The following is a 9,093-nucleotide window of genomic DNA, read 5'->3' as shown; positions in this document are numbered from 1 at the left end:
TGTGGTGGGTCTTCGACGATGTGTTATGATTGTTATTCTGTTAAGGTAATCGGTATGGGTGGCTAGTTTGGATAAGGGTTGAGTGTCGTGGTTGTTTGTTTGGTTAGGAGACTAATGGGTGTTTTACTAATGGATGTGGTGGTTATTTTAGTTGGTAAAAAAGGATTAATAATTACTAGGGTTTTTTTGGTTATGCCACTGTTGAATTTGTTTTTGGTGATGTAATTCTATCTTTTTTTTTTGGTCGATCATGTTTATGAGAATTTAAGTAACCTTTTTATATGGATTGTTTAGTTGCAAGAACTAAAATTCGAAGCTCTAATACTAAAGTTAATGCAAGATAGATATTTGATGAAGAGAAGAGAGAGAGAAAATACTAAGAAAAAAAAAGAAAAGGAGCCAAAAGGAGGAGCAAATTAGGAGAATTAGATCTTTTCTCAATTCTTCAAAATTGTTTACAATATTAAAAAAAACACAAAAATAATAAAATCCTAAACAAAACCAACAATTAAGCTCATAATTCATTATATAAAATTATCTAACAAAACAATATAAATTAAGTCTAATTAATAAACTCAAATAAAAACATAATAACATGGGCTGAGAAATGCTCAATCCTTCAATCCACTACAAGATTTCATAGTTTTACAAATGGATATTTTTCGTCGGTGTGAGATCCAGATTTCATCGGTACATTTTTTACCAACTAACTCACCGACAGAATCCGTCTGTCAGCATCCCTTTCGTCTGTAATACCACAGACAGAAAATGCGCGCAAAAAAAAACAATTCCCGCTGGAAATATGCCGACAGATGGATTCCGTCGGTGATAGTGGCATATCCAGTAAATATTTTCAGCTCCCGGTGAAATGCGAACAGAAGGTATCCGTCTGTAAATTTGTCGGTGAGTGTGACATTTCAACCACTCTCTGTGAAATGCCGACAAACTTTATCCGTCTGTAAATTCATCAGTGATTATGGCATTTGCACCGAAGCTATTGTGAAATGTCGACGGACTTTATCTGTTTGTAAATGCATCACTGATGGTGGCATTTCCCACTCTCTGTCAAATGCTGACGGATACATTCCGTCTGTAAATCCCTCGATAGGTATTTTTAAATTTGTTTTCTTTAATTATTTAGGATAAATAATATAAAATTATATAAATTAATAGTAAAAAAAATCAATTATGCAAATAAAATTTATTAAACATCAAAAACAAAAAAAATAAAGTTCAATAATATTCATTACAAATTGAATGTGTTTCCAAAAAAATATTAAATTAACACAATGGCGGAGTTGGAGGAGGAGCAGAAGGAGGCTGGTTGTTCCTGGAACCATACAGCCAAAAAGGGGCGCACATGTATCACCACTCTGTAATGTGAAGTTTATGACCATTTGGTGAAATTGTTCATAATTCGCCAAGAGTTGCTCATATTTCTCGGTGAGATGAGCCGTGTGTTGTTCATAATTTGCCGATAGTTGCTCGTATTTCTCAGTGAGATGAGCCATGTGTTGCTGCAAAGCCACGAACTCCTTAGATTGTGTGCTCAATACTGATTAGGAGCTCCCAATGGTTGAGACACTACGGGTCATCCGTAAGTTCTCGGCTGTAGTGTTGGAGAGCCCGTACACCTGATTTTTATCGGGTCCATCGAACGATCCTACCTCCATCCACAAATCCGGATTTCGATCCGGATGGGTCAAAGGATCGTCCCCATATCTCTCCCTCAACCGACTATTATAGGTCTCCTGAAAATGAAAAAAGAAATCATCATATTCAATTCAATAAAAATAATACTTACGAAATAAAATGATTGAACGAACAAACCACAAAGTGTTAAGCGCAGTTGTCAACGAACTATTGTATTAGGTTCTTCTTCTATGATTGGACATTGATTGACATTGCCTTGATTCATTCTTATTGCATCCATAACCATATTCCTGTAAGGATTACTGTTGTCATTTGCAACTCCCTGCACGTTACTAGCATTAGAAGTTGACCCAACCTCCTTTTCTTCCATTCTCTTATTACGAACAAGTACTTCTTCATGTGCATACCAATATAAGTAATTCTCCATAAATCCTTTGTGTAGAAGATGCATCATTACAATATCTGGATGCAGATACTTTTTATTTTCACACTTCCTGCATGAACACCTAATACCGTTTCCAGTAAAATTTTTAGGAATAAATGTTGCAAAATTAATAAAACCCTGAACCCTGTTACAATAATCCATCATTCGCAATCCTTAGGGTGAATCTCGATACATCCATGAACGATCATCCATGACTTCTATCGAACCTCTATAAAATTATGATGACAACATGTATTAATTAACTATGTTAGGTAAAATTTTACAAAATCTAAAACAAACCATAACAAGTACAAAATTATACATTCATACTACAAGTTTGTTTGAGAAATAATAATAAACATGTACATATACTAACAAAATACATATACAAAAAAAACAATAAAATTGACATTTAAAATTAACTTTTAAATGTTAAAATTAAAAAAGATAGATTTACTTACAGAAAATGATAAAATCCACAATAAATCAAAACACAGATACTGTGACTACAAAACTTAAAGAAATATGACTTGTGTTGAGAAGAGGGTGATTTTTCTGGGGAGGGTGATTGTTTGCAGTTTGGGAGGGGAGAGTTGGGATGAGAAAGAATAAGGAGAAATAGAGGAGGAGAGAGTCGGCAAAATGGTGATATATTAACTTTTGCCGAGGGAATCACCGACGGACTCATTCTGTCGGTGATTCCGTCGGCACTTCTAATAGTGAATTGGTCACGTCATTGTACGGAGATCCCAGTTTGAATCCCTCGGTGATTCCGTCAGTAAGTCTAACAGTGAATTGGTCACGTCACTGTTCGAAGATCCGGTTTTGAATTCCTTGGTGATGCCATCAGTAAAATCAACCGCAAAAACTTTCATGTCAACGAACCGTCTTTTTTTAAAAAAAATTCTAAATATTCCATCTGGAATTCCGTTGGTATATACCGACCGCAGTATTCTGTTGGTACATACCGATTGAATTACAGATGGAATAGTGTTTGTCGGTAATTATCACCGTAATTTATTAATAGAATTATTATGTCGGTAAGTCTGTTGGTATTAAGTAAATTTCTGGTAGTGATCCGAGATGTATTATCCTCCATTATTTCCATCCATACATGTGTAATCTATGGCAAGGGTACAATGTTCCCGTCAAAAAACCACTCGTCGCTTTCTATAAGTTTATCTTCTTGCTTCATGAACTTTCCCAAGTGTTTTCCGTTGCATTTTTGGCCACTGTCAAGATGCAGCGTAAGAAGGGTCAATTTACTTCATCCAAGGCTGATTCTTATGAAGGGGCTCAGCTGCTTCTGGCAGCGGTGCAACGCAGGGTTCTGGACAAGATGATAGCATGCTGGAAACTTTGCGAGTGTTGATTCATTTTTTTAATCTACAAGCATCGTTTTTTTAACAGTGTCATTCCAAAAAAAAGGGTGAAAATCCTGTATAGGAAAAACCTTTTTCCTGATGCTTTATGCCGATGTACTCATTGCAGAATCGGTTCAAAGTCCACTCCGATGATGCATCGTGGGCCAGCTGGTCCAAGAACTCTTTGTAATGCATGTGGACTCCAGTGAGCCAACAAGGCGTGGAAATTTCTCGGTGCCCCTTTAATTTAATTTGTGAACTTACTGCAGGTAGAGGCATGACGATTGCAGTTACTGCATCTTGATTAATTTAACTGACATTTTTGGCTTAGATTGTATCATAACACTATTTATAATGAGTTCATTGGCATTTATGCCAGGTTATCCATGCAAGTTACTGTCATTTGTCAAGTGCCTGACCTGCTTTAATCTTCCTGGATGTTTCTTTTGGGCCAAGTTACAATGAATACTGATCCTGGGTATCATCCTCTCCTTTTTCGCCTGAAAATCTTTATTTATTCGTGCTGATCCTATTCGCCTCTCTATTCTCGTGCTGTTTTCAGCTTACCATGATACTAAGTCTTGTCTACAGTATTAGATTCAGGTCTCTGATTGATCAGGTTTCACACTGATGATCTGTTCGAATTGATGCTTAACATCTAATTATTTGTTCTTGATGGACTCCATGCAATTAAATTCATAAATTATACGTGCATGGTAACTCGCTTAGTAAAAATATTCGTGGATCTCAGAAATAATAGGCAGTACTTAATGTTGTCATCTCTCTGGGGAAGTGTGGGGTTTCCAAGGGTGTCTTAAGAGACCTTTCAAGGTTTCTGAGCTTGAGTATTCAGGAATCTTCCATGAAAATAGCTGCACAGGCGGTTCCTTGTGAACTATGCACTTTCTTATTGGTTGAAATCCTTCTTTGTTATTGTTTCTTTTATTTCTTTACTATACTCTTCGAATTCAAATCTTGTGTTTTTCTTTTCGATTCTTTATTTATTCCATGTCACTCATGCTGGATGTTAGCTTTCCTTTACAGGGTAGTGGCCACAGACATAGTCTCTCCTTCAAATGGTGATTACTCTGCTGAAATGTGAGATGATATATAGTTGTTTCCCTTGAAGCGATTTCCATTTTCTATTAGAAAGCAGATGCCAAACAGTCCATCAACTTCTTGTGAAATGACACCCAGCTTCTCTCTGACCAAATTGTACATATATATGAATCAGCACCTTCGATCGTATACACATACTGTTTCTTAATACTTGCTATAGCTGTAACCTGCAAGTCTGTCAGTTGGAACGAAGGCTTATTTGAGTTGAGCGCTTGGAAGTTCTAACATGAAGTTTGGTGAGATCGGTTCTGTTCAAAACTATGAGCACTGTCAACAGGCAGGCAGTGTTCATTGTATTTGTCTTCCAACAGGGATGGGTTATAGCTTGTAGAGATGCAGTCAACCTGTAAAAGGAAATCAGAAATGAAGAATTCAAATCTGATTTTTTGCTGGAGGCTGATTCGGATCAGGACAGGTGCAGTACTATCTGCGTTCCTAGCTAGCAACTCGACTTTCAGCTCTTTGTTACTGGACCAGTGCTTCACCAGCAAGTTTTCTTTCAACTTTGGCTGAACATAATCTAGGCATTTAGCTGCCATCAGGGGACACACTGATTGATAGAATCCGGACTTTAAGGAGCATGTTTTTCGTTCAACTAGCCGGACTTTAAGGAGCTTTGGATGCTTAATGGTGCAAATTGCATTGCCTGTACGTCTCTATACATTACAGAGAAGTTTATGTTTTATGTTCCTCTCCCCTTTCTTCTTCACCGAGGGCCTGGCGTGACTAAGTTAATCATTTTTTGTTTATTCGCTAACAAGAGATATCCTCCCCAACTCGGCACGTGTGTTAACAGAGATTAAATCTTCTGAGATGATTTTAATTATTAAGAACACAACTTTCACACCCATCTACTGTATTTAAATAAATAAATTTTTTAATACCTTTACTTTGAATTTTGTTTCGAGTCAAAAAAATAACATGTTTAGCAAAGTATTATAAAATCAGGTCAGCCTGACCAATCAATTTAGTAATCTGCTGGTTTAAAATATGGTATTTAATTGAAAATGTTTTAAAATTGTGTTTTTATATATATGTATTAACACATCAAAATTATGAAAAAAAATATTAATTTAATTTTTTTTAAAATAAAAAAATAATTTAAAAAGTACTTTATTGTAATGATGGGCACTTAGTCCATTTAAAAAATATCTAAAAAATGATGTCTCAAGCTTTGGGCTAAGATCCCTTTGAAAATTTAGAAAAATTATTTTTAAAGTGTTTTTTTTAATATATCAAAATAATATATTTTTTTTTATTTTTTAAAATTTATTTTTAACATTACTGCATCAAAATAATCTAATACCACTGAAAAATAATTCAAAACTGAAAAAAAAAATAATTTTTTTAAATATAATTGGATAAACCACCTCCAAATTAAGTTTTGTAACCATGGTTCAGTAAAGGGTGTTCAGTTGAATAGAAGGTAGAGGAGATGATATTCGGTCACACGCACCTATCTAAATGTTGGAGAACCATAGGTCAAGAGTGACGGACAGAATGCTTTGACTGACGACAGGATTTGGAATTCAGATTCAACTTGGTGTCTGCCCACAAAAGCAAAAAAATGGTTGAAATCGAATGCCAGTTGCGTAAAACGTTTTGCAAGTGCAAGAAACTTTTAGACTAGTTTTTCCCTTCATTTAAAATATTGAAACACTGTTTCAACTCATCCTTTACTCTTTTTTATTATTATTATTATTATTATCAGTATAATATTTACATCAATTTGTATATATTTTGATTAATTCTATAAATCAACTTATTCTTTACTTACTCTAACTAGATGCATGCATTCGTATGATTCACGTAATGATTATGTCAAGCTCATTAATTATTTATATTATATTTGAGATTACGAGGTAAGATTTTTTAAAATATTTTTTAATTAAAAACATATTAAAACAATAAAAAATCATCAACAAAATTTAATTTAAAATTAAAAAATAAATATGTAAAATTTTATAAATACATGATCCAACCATACTTTTATACCGTATCTTGGTCATATTAAATGTATAACATAGTAATTTGTATTATCAATATGCTGACAGTGGTTAAGAAACTTCAATCATTTTTAAAATTTTATAAATTAAAGCTTTGAGATCAATATCTAAAATATAGAAGTTGTGTCCTTAAAATCAGGTTAATTTTTTTTTTTTTAGTTTAATGTGGGTATTCGGGCTAGTTTTTGCGTACCTCGACTAATCTCACGGGCCCTGAAGTTAACAACCATGTAAGTCTCTAGTGGTTATCATATGAGCAATCACATGACTCGAACCTGAGACCATAGAAAAAGCAAACATTTTAATCTTAAACTCTTATCACTAGACCACCACCTAAATAATTAAAATCGATCAATTGGCACTTGAGGGCCTAGCTGCTATGGTCAACCGTGTGACTTGTTCCGCCCCCGTCCCGGGTTCGACCCTCTATGTGCACGCCTGTCACCCCCGCGGTGCCTAACCTGCCCCTGGGCTTGCAGGATGTCCAGTGAGCCGTGGGGAATAGTCGTGGTGCGCGCAAGCTGGCCCGGACACCCCACGTAAATCAAAAAAAAAAAATCGATCAATTGATATATATCATTGTTTTGAGTATCATCGTCATGTATTGTTATTTTATTAGCAAGGCTATTAGAAAATGAAAAAAAAAAAAAAAAACCCTTAGCTCCACTGTAAACAATTTATATTATTGATTGGAAGTGGGGTTACTGGTATTATATATTAACCCTGAATCCACATATAATGTCACTAGAGAAATCATGTTTCATCAATAATGTAAATTTTTAGATCCATATTCTTGTAATAAATTTTCATTTTCACATAATTTTTTAATTTAAATGGTATTAATAAAATAATTATTTTTCTAGAAAGATATTTACGTGAACGAAAACATAAACAAGAAAACAACAAGTTAAACAAACAGAATTGAAGCCGAATAAGATTGCCATGTAGAATATAATTTATAATTTTATTACTAAATATTTCTCTTCAAGTAATCTATCTCTTTAAAAGATTTACAACTCTTTAAATAAACTAAAAAACTAACCTAAACAAACTTAAAAACTTAAGAATAAAGAAAAAACAACAAATATCCTTAAAAACACTAGAAAAAGTAAAATGATTAAGTATAATATTTAATTTCTAAAACTAAATAAGAAAAAAAATAAAGAAAAATATTTTTCGAAGCTAAATAGGAAATAATAATAACAACTAATAAATATAGTTTTTCTTGAAAATCATCTTGCATTAATCTTCTCATGTTAGAGAGAAGTCGTTCTTGAGTTCAAATTTCTCTCTTTTTTATTTTGATAAATTTCCAATAAAAAATTTCTAACTCTTTATGTGATCAACCTTTCTATTAGAAACATCATATATGTTAATAACAAGCGCAACCTTCTTAATAATGAAACCAATCTTAAAGTTATGCAAAAATCTATTTCATAACTTTTATATAAAATACATAAACATCAATCTTGATCCCATTAATTTCAAAATTCTCCTCAATCTCATGTGAAGCATATCTTTTGCATGTGCTTTATAAGAAATTATTTTTAGAACCACATTAAATTTAGTTCCCTTCTCATAGTCATCATAAATCAAGAATTTTGTATTTAAGTTTTCTCCTTTAGCATAATTCTTATTAATTTTTAGTGGTTAGTTCCAATCCATAAAGAAATTAGAACTATCAAAACTTTCAGTTTCAATGTTATATTCATCATAATGAAGAAATTCCTTTCTTTACTCATGACTTATAAACGGGTTTTCAAACTTAGTCATGAATCCATGATCACTCTTTTCAAGATACCCGAGTTCTTCATCTTTGCCCACTAAAAAAGTTAATTTTGCAATTTATCTCTTTATATATCTTATCACTAATTTTTTTAACACCTCTTTTCAATTATGCAGTATGTCCATATATGATTTATATCACTATATCCTGAAAGTTTCTTTCTCGAGAGGAACCTTCTAATCCATTGTTGCATGAGTATGTGTTGTTCTATTATAATCTTCCATTCATAATTATTCCGACACCTAACAAGCAAATAACCATGAAATATATTGAGCTTTAATACCAAATGAAGCAGACAAAAACACAAATAAGAAGATAATATATTGAAAAGATAAAATCGAATCTGAATAGGGTTGTGCAACATAACCCTCGTAATTTTACTATTGAATTTTTTAAAATAGTATATCTATTTAAAAGGTTTACAACTTCTTAAATAAGCTAAAAAAACTAACATGAACAAACTAGAAAACCTAAAAAATAAAGGAAAAGTAATAAAAATCTTGAAGTAGGAAAAATAAAATTATAAATCATAATATTTAATGTCCTAAATTAAATAGAAAAAAGAGGAAAATATTTTTCTAAATTAAATAGAAAATAATAATAACTAAGAAACATATATTTTTTTTCTAAAACTTATCTTGCATTAAAAAGAATTTCCTTTTTAAATGGTTTTTCTTTGACTTAACTAAAAATTTTTTAATCTTGCTACTTGATATTTTCTTTAAGGAGAAATGAGCATTA

General features: G+C 32.6%; 1 long non-coding RNA gene across 1 annotated transcript; it reads left to right on the top strand.

The window, feature by feature from the left end:
* The first annotated feature begins 3,299 nt into the window (after positions 1–3,299).
* LOC133670477 (uncharacterized) lies at positions 3,300–5,404 on the top strand. Its single transcript, XR_009834096.1, has 3 exons — positions 3,300–3,710; positions 3,821–3,919; positions 4,486–5,404. It is a non-coding gene; the product is annotated as an uncharacterized LOC133670477 (long non-coding RNA).
* Positions 5,405–9,093: the final 3,689 nt, after the last annotated feature.

This window comes from Populus nigra, chromosome 13 (assembly GCF_951802175.1).
Source record: "Populus nigra chromosome 13, ddPopNigr1.1, whole genome shotgun sequence".
Lineage (NCBI taxonomy): Eukaryota > Viridiplantae > Streptophyta > Magnoliopsida > Malpighiales > Salicaceae > Populus > Populus nigra.
The sequence above is the reverse complement of the archived record's forward strand: the minus strand, read 5'-3'. Positions and strand labels throughout refer to the sequence as shown.